Genomic DNA, 12,385 nt, shown 5'->3' with positions numbered 1-12,385 from the left:
AAAAATGGAATGTGAGCAAAAAGTAAACACTTAGCTGCAGCTGAAAAAGCCATCTAGAGGTAGAAGCAAGGGCAACTGTAGCTAAGAGGCTCTAAACCTGTTTGCTTTTGCTGAAGCAAGATTGTGCTATGGTTAATACAGCCTGTGTGTGTGTGTGTGTGTGTGTGTGTAGAAGTACTTTGTTTAGTGCTTTGGCTTCCTTTTTTGTTTGGTACTGGGGATTGAACTTGGGACCTTGCGCTTCAGAGCTGCACCACTGAGCTAAATCCCTAGCTCTGTCTTCCTCTTTGTGATAGTGTTTGTAAGAGCCATTTCTGTGCTTCTCTGTGTGTGGCTTGGACATCTTACTTTACTTTTCTGGGACTCAGTATCCTCCTATGTGAAATGGGAACAATAAAAATTGTTTGGAGGAATTGGGAGGATTAGATGAGTTAATTCATAAAGTAACTAACACAATTCCTAGCATTAAGTATCTTGTTACTTAATGTTTTATAGCACTCATATAAGTTATGTCATTATATGTGAATTTATACATATTTAAGAAATAAATGTATCAGAACATATACATTCAAGCCCTGTTTCTCAGAATGTTTTCTTGCCAATGATGGTCCCTCTTGGAAAGTAAGTACTTTTGTAGTGCCACTCATGTAGGACATTGGGGTTGTCTTGCGGACAGATGCCTTCTGGGCTGTATGACTCCATTCTTTAAATGTCCCCTCGTGGCTAGTTTTCTATCACTTGAAAGAATGTAAATGTGAATTTTTCTCCCCCACCCCAAAGACATATGGAATGAACTGAAGTGGAAAAGTGTTTTGGTTTAAAAATTTACCCTTAATATTTTTTACAGGCAAGATCATTGGGCCAAATTAAATTGATATTTTGGTTTTGCTTACTTATTTTTTTTTGTACCAGGGATCGAACTCCAGTCCTTGAGCTTGTGAGGCAGGTGCTAAATCCCCAGCCCCAATGTTTTGGTTTTAACATGCAGAGTATTTTGGGTCTGGAAGCAACTGCTGCAGGCATGGTTATTTTGGCCCGCAATCCCCATTATCTCCTCTGCCTCCTCTGTTGGTGGTACAGGAGCCATTCTTTATTGCAGGTGTTTGCTTGTGTCCTGGCCACAATTCCTGTAGAATCCCCTCTGCTGTAAATCAGTGTGGTAATTTTCTGCCTTACTCACAGATTTGAGTGTGTGTGTGTTTTTTTAACTCAATTCCTTACAGTGATGGCATTTTGCAATTAGCTATGTGTGTATGTTAACATGTACTTGTTGTGTGTGTATATACATGTTTACAGATAACATGTTTATCTCCTCACCTGAGCTTCTTGCATTGACTTCAACCTCCAAACCTGCTCTGTGAATGAGTCAAAGTGCTCTGCCTTCTCACCCTGCTGTGTCTTTTCTTTCCAGAGTTCCAAGTGAAGGGAAAAACAGCCACATACTTCACTCATTCACAGCAGAGTCGTCAGCCTTGCTGCAGACTAATTTTTTTCCCAGCTGAGCCTATTGTAATGAAAAAAAATCTAAGTTTTTCTTGACACTTCACTGCTTTGCAGAAAGTCAGTATTTGGTTTCCAAGATAGTTTGGTTACTTTTTCCCTTGATGGTCTGGATTGTGGCAGATGTGATCATATTGATGCTGTATGTGTGTTTGTGTACACATGTCCAAGTCTGAACAGTGATAGCATGCTCTTATTTTGAGAAGAAGGTAAGTATATATTTAAAAACAAAACAGGTTGGGAGAATACAGAAAACTTTCCTTTGTGTGTGTGTATTTTTTTGTACTTGGCATTTACATTACATAATCAAAAAACCTTCATGACTGGTTGTTGAAAAACAAAAATCAAACAAAAAATTGGGACTTCCTGAATAACAGGTAGTATATCATTGTCATATATATTTCACAGGCAATATTTATAAAAATATATAAATTATACATGTATATCTTCTCCATTTTTCCCACAGACTATTCTTTATGCCATTTTACTTTTTATTTTTAATGCTTTTACTCTGACTCAAGTTATTTGTAAATTATAACTTTCTTAACTACTTTTTTATGGACCTGTATATATATTTTTTGCTTTAAACCCAGATTGGTGGTATCACAAACATTCTAGTTTTTCTTTCATGTCTATAAGATATGTCATAATCAGTTCTTTAAAAAATGTCTAAGAGTTAAGCGAGGGGAAGCCCTTCAAAGCAGTGATTTATAAATACACACATGCACAATTGTTTTTGAACTTTAAAAAATATTTATTTGGTGACTTGTAAAAGAACTTCGGGCTACTTTAAAAAACAAACAAAAAAAACCTTGGAAATTTTTGTTTTCATATCTCCCTTTTATGCCATACAGCTCTTTGAAGAATGAAAAGTGGAAGTCAGCTTTCTTTCCTATGAGAAAGTCTAATTTGAATGCCAGAACTTCAAACCTGTGGGTTGAAAATCTGGTATTAGTGGTGGTGGCAAGAGGATTTTCATAGGAAAAGGTAACGGTTACTGCCACCATGATTTTAGGCAAAGGTGTGGAACACACAGCCTGTTTACCTCTCACCACCAGGATCTTGACCTTACCTCATTAGAACCTGTTGGCAGAAAAGAACCAGAAACTCCTCCAGGTAAAAGTAATGGCCAGGCATTCTCATGCCTTATTCTTAGACGATTAATATTTTATCAGAAAAGAAAACTTCAGCTTCAGGAATGAAGTTTCTTTTTGTAGGTGAGTGAGCCCTATTGTTTGATTCTAGTTGTTACTTCTGGAAGTTCCATCCTGGTTCTCTTGAATGATTTGAAACAAGCCCCTTTCCCACAATATTGCCCAGACTGGGTGCTGTTTATTCTTTCCATTTTCAAGGATCTTGGCCCCATCTCCGGTCTTGCCCAGTTCACAGCAGCTGTCTGCATACTTCAGTTTAGCAAGGTGACAGCAAGCTGAGCAGACATTCACTGTTTACACTGCTGAGGGACCTACCTGGGAGAGAGTTTTGAGGTCCTTATGTAGTTGGAGGTCTGGATGCCCCACCTGAGAATGTCAAGGTACACTAAAATATTAAATCTTTAAAGAGATGAAATTGTGTTGATGTACAGCTCCTAACAGGGCGGGAAACTACAGTGCTCTTTAAGAAATACTTTCATTAGTAGGAATTTTATGTTTGTCTGAATTAAATTGTGTGAGAAAAAATTGTAAGGAGTGCTGGAATTTAGAAAATCAGGTGTACGTGATAGCATCTCTACTGGATTAAGTCTTAATATGTAGCAATGTAATTATGACAAAAGTTAATTGGAAAACAGAAGATAAAGAAAGTGTTTTTGATCTTACCTTTTTTGGTGTCTGAAACCACCATATTTTCTAATGAGTCCTTCCCTAAGGTCTCCAACCCCAGGTATTTCTTACAGAGTTTCCAGTTGAATGTGTCCTATGCACCTGAATCAGAGCTATCTTGGTCTCCTCCTGTTCTGTCATGTCCTGTATTCCTTTCCTAACCAAATCTCTTGTTGACTCTGCCTCCAGAAAGTAGCCTAAATCCACACAATTCTCACCAGCTCCCATCACCTCCCTAGTCTGGTTAATGGGGTGACTGCAGTCAGTTGCTTGGCATATTCATTGTGACTCATTTCTACCCTTCTTATGAAATACAAACCTGGTTATTTACCTGTGTCCTCCCAAACCTCAAACAAAAAACAAAGAAACTTCTAATACCTAGTATTTCCTGCTGGGAACCCAACTTCCCACCACCTTAAATTAAGATCATAATTTCAGTCTCAAAGTCTCACGTGACCTTGTGGTTGCCTGCTCATTCCCAGTCTTCCCCACCTCTTTCACCCCTCTAACCTAGCAGTGGGTGGCTAGGTTTTACTTCCTTAAAATGCATTCACTTCCCCCTTTCAGAATTTGTTGACTAATACTCTTTCTTCAGTTCCCCCTTGAAACCCATTTTGTCAAGTAAGGCCATAGGTCAGAAACCACCTGCTTGCATTACACCATTCCCTAAGAGCACTCACCACTCTGTGTTTGGTATATTCCTAGAATCTGGCATGTAGCAGACCATCATTGTTGAGTGAAGGAATGAAAGTAGTATTTGGGAATAGTTTGAGTGCTGCTAAATACTCTGGGAGAGAGGTGGCATATCTATCATTTGTGTGGCACAGTTGCCACAGGTCATCTACTTCTACACCCTTCCTCTGGGTTTGTTCTCTAGGCAGTCTTCTGATTAACTGCAATACTTGAATTGGCATGTGGTTTCAAATCTACTTGCCTTTCTAATCTAGCAGGAAAAAGTGTAGCCTTTTGGAAGTTTAAATTTTTGTATTAACCTTTAGACAAATGATAAGACATTCTTTCTTAACTAGGTATGATGGCATTTGCTTGTAATCCTAGCATTCTGAGAGGCTGAGGCAGGAAGATCAAAAGTTTGAACCTCACCTGGGCAATCTGGTGATTTAGTGAGACCTTGTCTTAAAATAAAAAAATAAAAAGGGCTAGGATATGAAGGCTCTAGGTTCAATCCACTGTACCACCAATAAAAATAAACACTTTTTTTTTCTAAGGACAAGGTAATAAATATTAAAAAACAAAGGCTGGGGATTTAGTTCAGAGGTGGTGCCACCTGTCTTGCAAGTGCAAGGTTCCAAGTTTGATTCCCAGTACCATAACAAATACCCTAAAAAACAAGTAAAGGTTTCCAAGTACAATGCATAATTACATTATGGTTTGATATAATAATCTTGTGATCAGCCATTCTTTTCTGTGGGACTAAAATGTCAGTTTTGTATATAGGTAAACACAACTTTTAATTGCATGGGTTTACCATATCTACATCTGAGCCTTTTACATCAGGGGGTCTAATTTTCTTTCAGAATTAAGTTGATTTCTTTTTTCCAGTTGACCTTTACTTGATGTCTGTTTTGCTCTCAAGTAATTCATTTCAAGGGATAGAATATAAAACGCCAAGAAGATGCCAGGGTTTTTTTTTGTTTGTTTGTTTTGTTTTGTTTTGTTTTTTTGTACCAGGTTTTGAACTTGGGTCCTTGCACTTGTGAGGCAGGCACAGAACCACTGAGCTAAATTGTTGTTTTGTTTTGTTTTGTCTTGGTACTGGGGATCAAACTTGGGTCCTTGTGCTTGCAAGGCAGGTGGCAGAACCACTGAGCTAAATCCCGGGCCCTGACCCTCCAGTTTTTAACTTATTATCACTCTGTGCCTATATGTATCACCTATGTTAGAAATACCTGGTAGTGTTTAAATTTCAGTTTCCTGCCTTCACAGCTTACTGACTCAGATTTTCAGGCCTGGAAATTCTAATTTTGCACTCATTACTTTGCATTACATCAGCTCCGGAGGTTTGAGAACCAGTCCCTTATACTACCTAGTATACAGCATAGTGGGTCAGTAATGCATTTTGAACAGGATCTCCAGTGATGTTTTCAGTCTCACTTGAGTACAAATATGTCATTGGAGAACCTATCCTGCCAGCACTGTGCAATAAAAGATGATGATATTGATTGTGGCTAAAATTAAAACAATCAGTAACTTTTACAGCTGGAAATGTAGAGAATCAACAAAGGATCACTGTGTTCCCTGGACCTTAAGCATGCTGTCCTTCCAGAGAAAACAGCTCTGATGCAGTCAGAAGAGAACTAGGCAAGGATCTGATCCCCTTGGTTCAGTGGATGGTGAGGCTGTGGTTGAGTTCTCAGGAGAACCCCATCAGGAGAGGCTGGCAGTGCCCTTAATTCCCCCAGTGCCCAGGATGCAGGGAGAAAACATACTCTGAGCAGGAGGGCAGGACCAATAATAGTGTTTTAATGGTTAACATTACCAAGTGTGTAGGATGTGCTTGCTGCTCACTGAGTTCAGTGCTTTGTATGAGCTCAGGAAATCAGCTGAAAGCAGGGAAAATGCTGGGTATGCATGAGAAAGCATTGCTGACTCTTAACACTGGGCTAGGCTTTTGAGGAAGCTCACAAGTCTCCACCTCCTACTCCTATCAGAGGTTTTTCTGTTCCTTCAGGTCTCCTTTCTCCCTTCATGGTTCTTAAAGCTTCCACCTCACAGTTTCACCTCCAGATTATTATTGTTTTCTATCATTTGTTGGATGTTAGGTGAAACTCACAAAATACAAAGTGAAGTTCTCCTTGGGGGTGGTATCACCCCTCTCCTCTGGTGCTTAGAAATGTATGGGGATATTTGCGAGGGCTATGATGATATTGGGTTGTGTACATTAGCATTTCATGCCCCGAAGGGGTGGGACACTAAATACATGTCATTACTTAAGGCAGTGCTAACCGCTGGATTGTCTTGTTGGGAATGCTCATGTTACCTCCCTCCAGTGAGAAACGCTGTAATTCTTAGGGTTTGTCTTTGTCTTGTCCAGTGCTTCTTTCATAATAGACCAGGCATTTAATAAATAATAATAAACTGTATGGCTTATTAGATATAGTACAAGCTTAATTATGTACAGGGAAAATAAACAAGTAGATAAAATTATCTTTTGTGCTCTGACAATGATGGTATCACTCCTCTTGGACTTTGTTTTGTAGCTTCAGCCTTCCCAGTGGTGAAATTTATACATGAGTTATGACCCAGGGAATAATTTTTCACTTATTACAGTGCCATCAGGAAATAACTTGTGTTTTACAAAATGCTACAGCATATCATTCCACTGATATGGTGGTTCACAAAGATAAACAGGATGATGCTGAGTAAATTAGGGTTAGCATCATGAAATGGGGTATAGACTAAGAACCCCGATGCTTCACTACAGATACCATCCCAGGTATTTGCCCCTGGTGTAGGTTAGGTTTGCGTTTTGCAGGCACATGTTCCAAACTCCCCAAACTTTTGTAGAAAGTCCAGGGGCCAAAAAACTATGGGGAGAAAAAAGATTTGAACTAAGGATTAAATAAGGTCAGTAAAAGTCCAGGAACATTTGTTCATTTATATCATTCATTTGGGGATAAGACAGATAAAAATTGAAGAACAAAAAAGGATTTTGATGTGACATCAAACAGTGTAGCTTCTTGAACTAAAGATGCCCAGTAGACTATAGAATTTGAATATTTTGTAAACCCAAGTAATTCAACTAACAGCAAAGGCAACAGGAAAATTCAACCAAGATGGAGAGAAGTGCAAATGTTGACATGACTCGGGGTGTATTTTTTCCTAAGAAGTCTCTTGTGACCCAATGAGAGATAATGTGTTGACCCTTTGACTCGTGAGCTTATTTAAAAGAGTAATTTCTAAGGAAATGCTTAGAAATATATTCAGAGGTTTAGCACCATGAGCATTGTTTGAATTAAACATTGGAAGCAACCTAGTTGGCTCCCAAAATATAATTTGCCTGTGTAATTAAATATTTTGTGACTGTGACAATGAGGTTGTGCAAGAACATTGACATAAGACAAAATGTATGAAAAATATGCTCTAGTAAAACATACAAGATGGGCTGGGGATGTAGCTCAGTGGCACCATGCCTGCTTGGCAAGTGCAAGTTGCCTAAGTTTGATCCTTAGTACCATGAAAAAAAACAAAACATATGAGACAAACATTTCAATAAAGAAACCACATGAATGTGGTAAGGAGAGTTAAAGGCATTAATCAAAATGTTCAGTTTGCTTATCTTTGAGAGGTGGAATTTTAGGTAGTGTTTTCCAAAGGATTTAATACTTCACAGTATTTTGCTCAAGTACATATATATAAAATTATAACTCACCCATTTAACACATGAAGTAAAACACAATCTAATGTATTAAAAGATGCCTTGTCAAATTTTTACTTTAAACATTCTTGATAAGTCTAATCCTTTTATATCAGAATAATACTAAATCTAAACACTTAAAATCTAAACATTTCTGGTAGTTCTAAGTCCCTCACATCCTCTTCTCAGTTAGTTGATACTTAACACAAAGGAAGTTAGGGCTTTGAGTAGCAGGAGTGGGAAAAGGACTTGGGTCAATTAAAGTGTAGAAAGGAAGAAAACTTATAGTTAAGTGACACATGCAACAAAGTATTACTAACTAAATTTGCTCAGTTTTGAAACTCTGCCCAGGAAATTCCCTAATGCAGTATTTACTCATCTCTCATTGTTGCCTCTGGGAACAACCACTAATCCTAGGCCTGGCCTTCTTGTCCAGACAGAGGCTGAATACGAGGCATGAGAATATCTCGGATACTAACTGTGCCCATCAGAGGTTGGGTTTCCTGCCTAGTCCGTGAAGCCATGGAGCTTTGCATCAGTGAATCAGCTCCTTTAGAATTCAGGTCTTTCTCGGAGGAGATGGTTGTAATAATATTTCTGAGCAGATACCCTGTGGGACATTATGCTTATGACACAGCTCCAGGGGAAACACATAAAATGTAGGGTGGGGCATGTCTATAAAGGAGAAAGGTCCCCATATCTACCTTAAGGCCCAAGAAGTTTTTCCTTGAAGATTTTTTTGAATTTAGGTTAACCTCAGTCTGCTGAATTTAGTTAGTTGTGGAAAAAATACCTTTTGTTGCTGGGCATGGTGGCACATGCCTGGAATCCCAGCACTCAGGAGGCTGAGGCAAGAGGGTTGCTGCAAGTTCAAGGCCAGTCTGAACTCCATAACGAGACCCTGTCTCAAAAAAACAAAAATATTTTTTAAATGAAAAAATTTTACATAAGAATTTTTATTCTTTAGGCAAAAATGAGTGTTCATATGGGAATAGAAAGTGACCTTTGTAAGATCTTCATTTTAACCTGGAATGATACAAAGGAAGCACTCAGGTAAGTATGGGAGTTTCTTATGCACATGAAAATGGGCCTGGCTGAGTATAGTAAAATAAGAGTTGAATGTCTAGCTTAGTGATTGGCAACCTATGAAAATTGATGTGGGCTAGGATTATGTTTTTGTTTAAAAAATCTCAAATGACAAAGCCTGGCAAGAAATACATAAGGATGTTAGTGCCTTCTCCCTCCTGAGATTTCTTTCAGGGAATATATATTGCTGTGTAAAGTGTATCTTAAACATTAATAAAACAATGGGCGTTGGAGTTTCCAACGCATTTCCTCTTGGAAAGAACAGGGCAAGGCAGCCTGAATCCTGTTCTTCATGTAGGGTCTCTGGCTGCTGGCCATCTGCTCTCACATGAAGGAAGAGGAGCCTTGGGGAACAGAGTGGTTGTGAGCCGCCATCTTTCCTTGTCTGCACAGGCCCTGAGACCCAGTGTTATAAGTGTGCCTGGGCCTCTGGACATTCAGAGCAGGAGCCCAAGTGGGCAGCTGATGTCTGTAGGGTCACCCTCTGGCTGCTGTGATTCTGCTGTGGCTGTAACAGAGAAGCAACTCTTCAACCAGTTAAGACTTGGTTTCTTAAATTCCACTGTGGGACTCCAAACTTGATACCAGAAATGTAGAAGGGTGATATTGGATTTTCAGTAAAATTATTTGGGCTTCTGATTAACCAATAAAAAAACAATCCATACCATAGACCCTTTAAAAGAATGCTAATCTCATAAAGCTGCGGCCAGTCTCTGTGTGTGGAAAGGCCATAGAAGCGTGTGATACAAGAAATCTGAAGAGAGCACATCTTTTGTTGACTTAAGCAACAGCATTGGCGATGCACTTCAAACAAAACCAGACCCTGAGAGGTGGACAGATTCCTCTTGGACTTTAGGCTTCCTTCTTCCTTCTCTGCAAACTCCACCTTCATCTCTTGAAAGCTCCCTCAAGTGCCCCTCAGCACCTAGTGAGAGGAAGGGGTCCAAGAACAAGCCTTTAGCCAGAAGTGAAGAAATAAGCTTTATTGAGTTCTTCAGGAATAAAGAAGTTGACCTGTTTTCATCAAATGAAACCCATCTCAGAAAGGAATTAATCCTCGAAAAGTAAAGTTTTAGCTAAACTTCTTCCCCCAAAGATACCAGTAAAACAAAGCTGAACACATCAGTCACAAGGTAATTCCAGATAAGAAATTAAACTTTTGGTTGCCACTTTGTGGCTTTAATTACACCCTGATTTGGTTCCAGTCAGAAATGTGGGGAAATAAGATAAGTGAAACAACAATGATTTGTAGCCTTTGTATTTTCTGTCTGAAATAGATAAATGGGTAGACTCATGTAATTTTGCAGATGGGATGAACATTAAAAGTTAAGTTGACTAATGATCTCCTTTTGCATAGAGAAGGGAAGAGATCTGTTGAGCTCCCGTGTAGTTATTCGGAGAATCTAGGGTTCAAAATATTTTTACTGAATGTCTGAGCAAGGATTAGGGAAGAGCAGGAACACTCACAATTTCCAGGAAGCTAACTTTAAGGTCACATCCACACTCAAAATGGTAAAAGTGTGGAAAAGAACAGGAAAATCATTCCTCCCAAGTGATCTTTCTACCAACCGATGGGACAAACCCTTTCCAACAAGAGTTTTGCTTACTGTGGTGCTACAGAAAGGCTCCTTACACACTTTTGACTATTGCTTATGAACAGCCAGGGTACAAATGAAAAAGACCAGACGTTTTTCAAGATAACATTTGTTGTTTTCCATAGAGAAAATTATTCATTCAGAAATATCTGCTCATCTATAATGAGCTAAAAACTGTTCTAATTGCCATGGATATAAAAGTAAATAAGATGTGAAAACATGACTGTCATTTTGCCAGCTTGCTTTGTATCTTTTGCCTGTTCTTTTTCTATGTGTATGTATTTGTATATTTTATAGTTCTAATAATATTTTTGTATTCTACTTTCCTCATTTAATATTATATCTTATGCATTTTTGCATGAAAGTAATTTTAATGACTGCATATTATGCTACCGCATAGACATCCCACAATTTCTTACACTGTTTCTGTGATGAACAGTTCGGTTATTTTACATTTTTGTAGTACAAACAGTTATAAACATTGATGCATAAAATTTTGGCCTCATTTCTGAGTAATTTCTTCAAATAGATTCAAACTGAAACTGGTTAAGCAGTATGAACATTTTCAGATTCATAATGATAAATTGCATTTTCCCTCTATTGAAGCAGTTATTTCATTTTATTGTCATCACATTGAACGTTTTAAGTGCTAATTTAATAGAAAAAAATCTCATTGGTTTAATTTACATTTCTTTGAATATTAATAGCATCAAGTCCATGTTCATTTCCATTTGCATTTATTAAGGCATTCTAATATGTCAGGGAGTATATTTTGTTCTTTGCAGTTATGCAGATGATAGATGAATATATTTCATAAAAAATTAAGTGCGACAGATAAAGCTCCTCTTTGTTCTCTTTTCCTCCCCTCCCTTTCCATCCATATAGATAGTCACTTGTTTTTCTCTCAGTTGGATTATCTTTGTAGACCCTTGTATAATATTTACGTGTATGCACATGGACATAGGGTATATAGATTTTTATGGGCTTAAAAACATATGTACACATATCTATATCTATTTGTGGGCAACTTTTTTAGTTTAAAAAATTTTAACTTTATCATTTCTATAATACATAAAACTTTATTTTGCAGTGCTGGGGCTAGAACTGAGGTTCTCATACATGCGAGGCAAGCACTCTACACTGAGCCACACCCTGGACCTCCTTTTTTTTGTTTTTAGCTACTTCTGTTTTATTTAATTATATTCAAATATGCAAATTTTATGAGGTTTTTAAAATTTAAGCTTAGTATTTTCTTTATACTTATATATGTTCTCTTTTATAATAATGGATTGATATTTAGTATTTCCTGTATATAAGGAAATTGTGTACACATGCATGTGTATCCATTAACAATAAACTTTAAAAAGATTCTTAGAAGACAGAGCAAAATATTATATGTTGACAATTGATTTAAAAGAGGTTAGAGAAAAGATCAGAGGAATGTTATTTCATTTTTTAAACTTATAAGTTAAAACAAAATTATCAAATATATTTATTGATTGGCTTTTTAGGGTTTTCAACTATACTACTATTTAATATTCATAAGTACCTTTGGAGTCACTAGCTGAAAAATTAAAGCTAATACTGTTACTTACTGAAGTAAAGAAAAAAGCCAAATATGCCTGTAATCTCAGCTACTCAGGAGGCTAAGTCAGGAAGATCACAAATTCAAAGTCAGCCTGGTCAACTTAGTGAAACCCTGTCTCAAAATAAAAATAATAAAAAGAGCTGGGGCTTTAGTTTAGTGATAGAACATTTACCTAGCGTGTGTGAACCATTGGATTCATTCTCAGTACTGCAAAGATAAAGTAAAGCAAAAAATTAAACTAATTTTAACAAAAACCTCATGCTAGAGATGGCACTCAGGGCCTCATGCAGAAGCATGTCTGCCACTGAGCTACAAACCAGCCACAACAAATTTTACTGAAGGAAAAAGCTCTCTAGTCCTCACTTGTACTAATTCTGTCACACACACACACACACACACACACACACACACACACACACAC

At 37.7% G+C, this 12,385-nt stretch overlaps 1 protein-coding gene across 6 annotated transcripts in view; it reads left to right on the top strand.

The window, feature by feature from the left end:
* Sgms1 (sphingomyelin synthase 1) overlaps window positions 1-12,385 on the top strand; it is a 287,590-nt gene that overhangs the window by 73,047 nt on the left and 202,158 nt on the right. The window contains exon 1 of one of the 6 annotated variants that reach the window (XM_010606278.3): window positions 8,692-8,748. The exons of the other annotated variants lie outside the window; for them this stretch is intronic. The gene's annotated coding sequence lies outside the window, so the exon portion shown is untranslated. Of the gene's footprint in view, window positions 1-8,691; window positions 8,749-12,385 lie in introns of those variants that run through there. 6 annotated transcript variants of the gene reach the window in all.

Source organism: Fukomys damarensis, unplaced genomic scaffold, assembly GCF_012274545.1.
Source record: "Fukomys damarensis isolate Sample0158 unplaced genomic scaffold, DMR_v1.0_HiC HiC_scaffold_20, whole genome shotgun sequence".
Lineage (NCBI taxonomy): Eukaryota > Metazoa > Chordata > Mammalia > Rodentia > Bathyergidae > Fukomys > Fukomys damarensis.
This window is presented reverse-complemented; position numbering and strand designations above follow the sequence as displayed.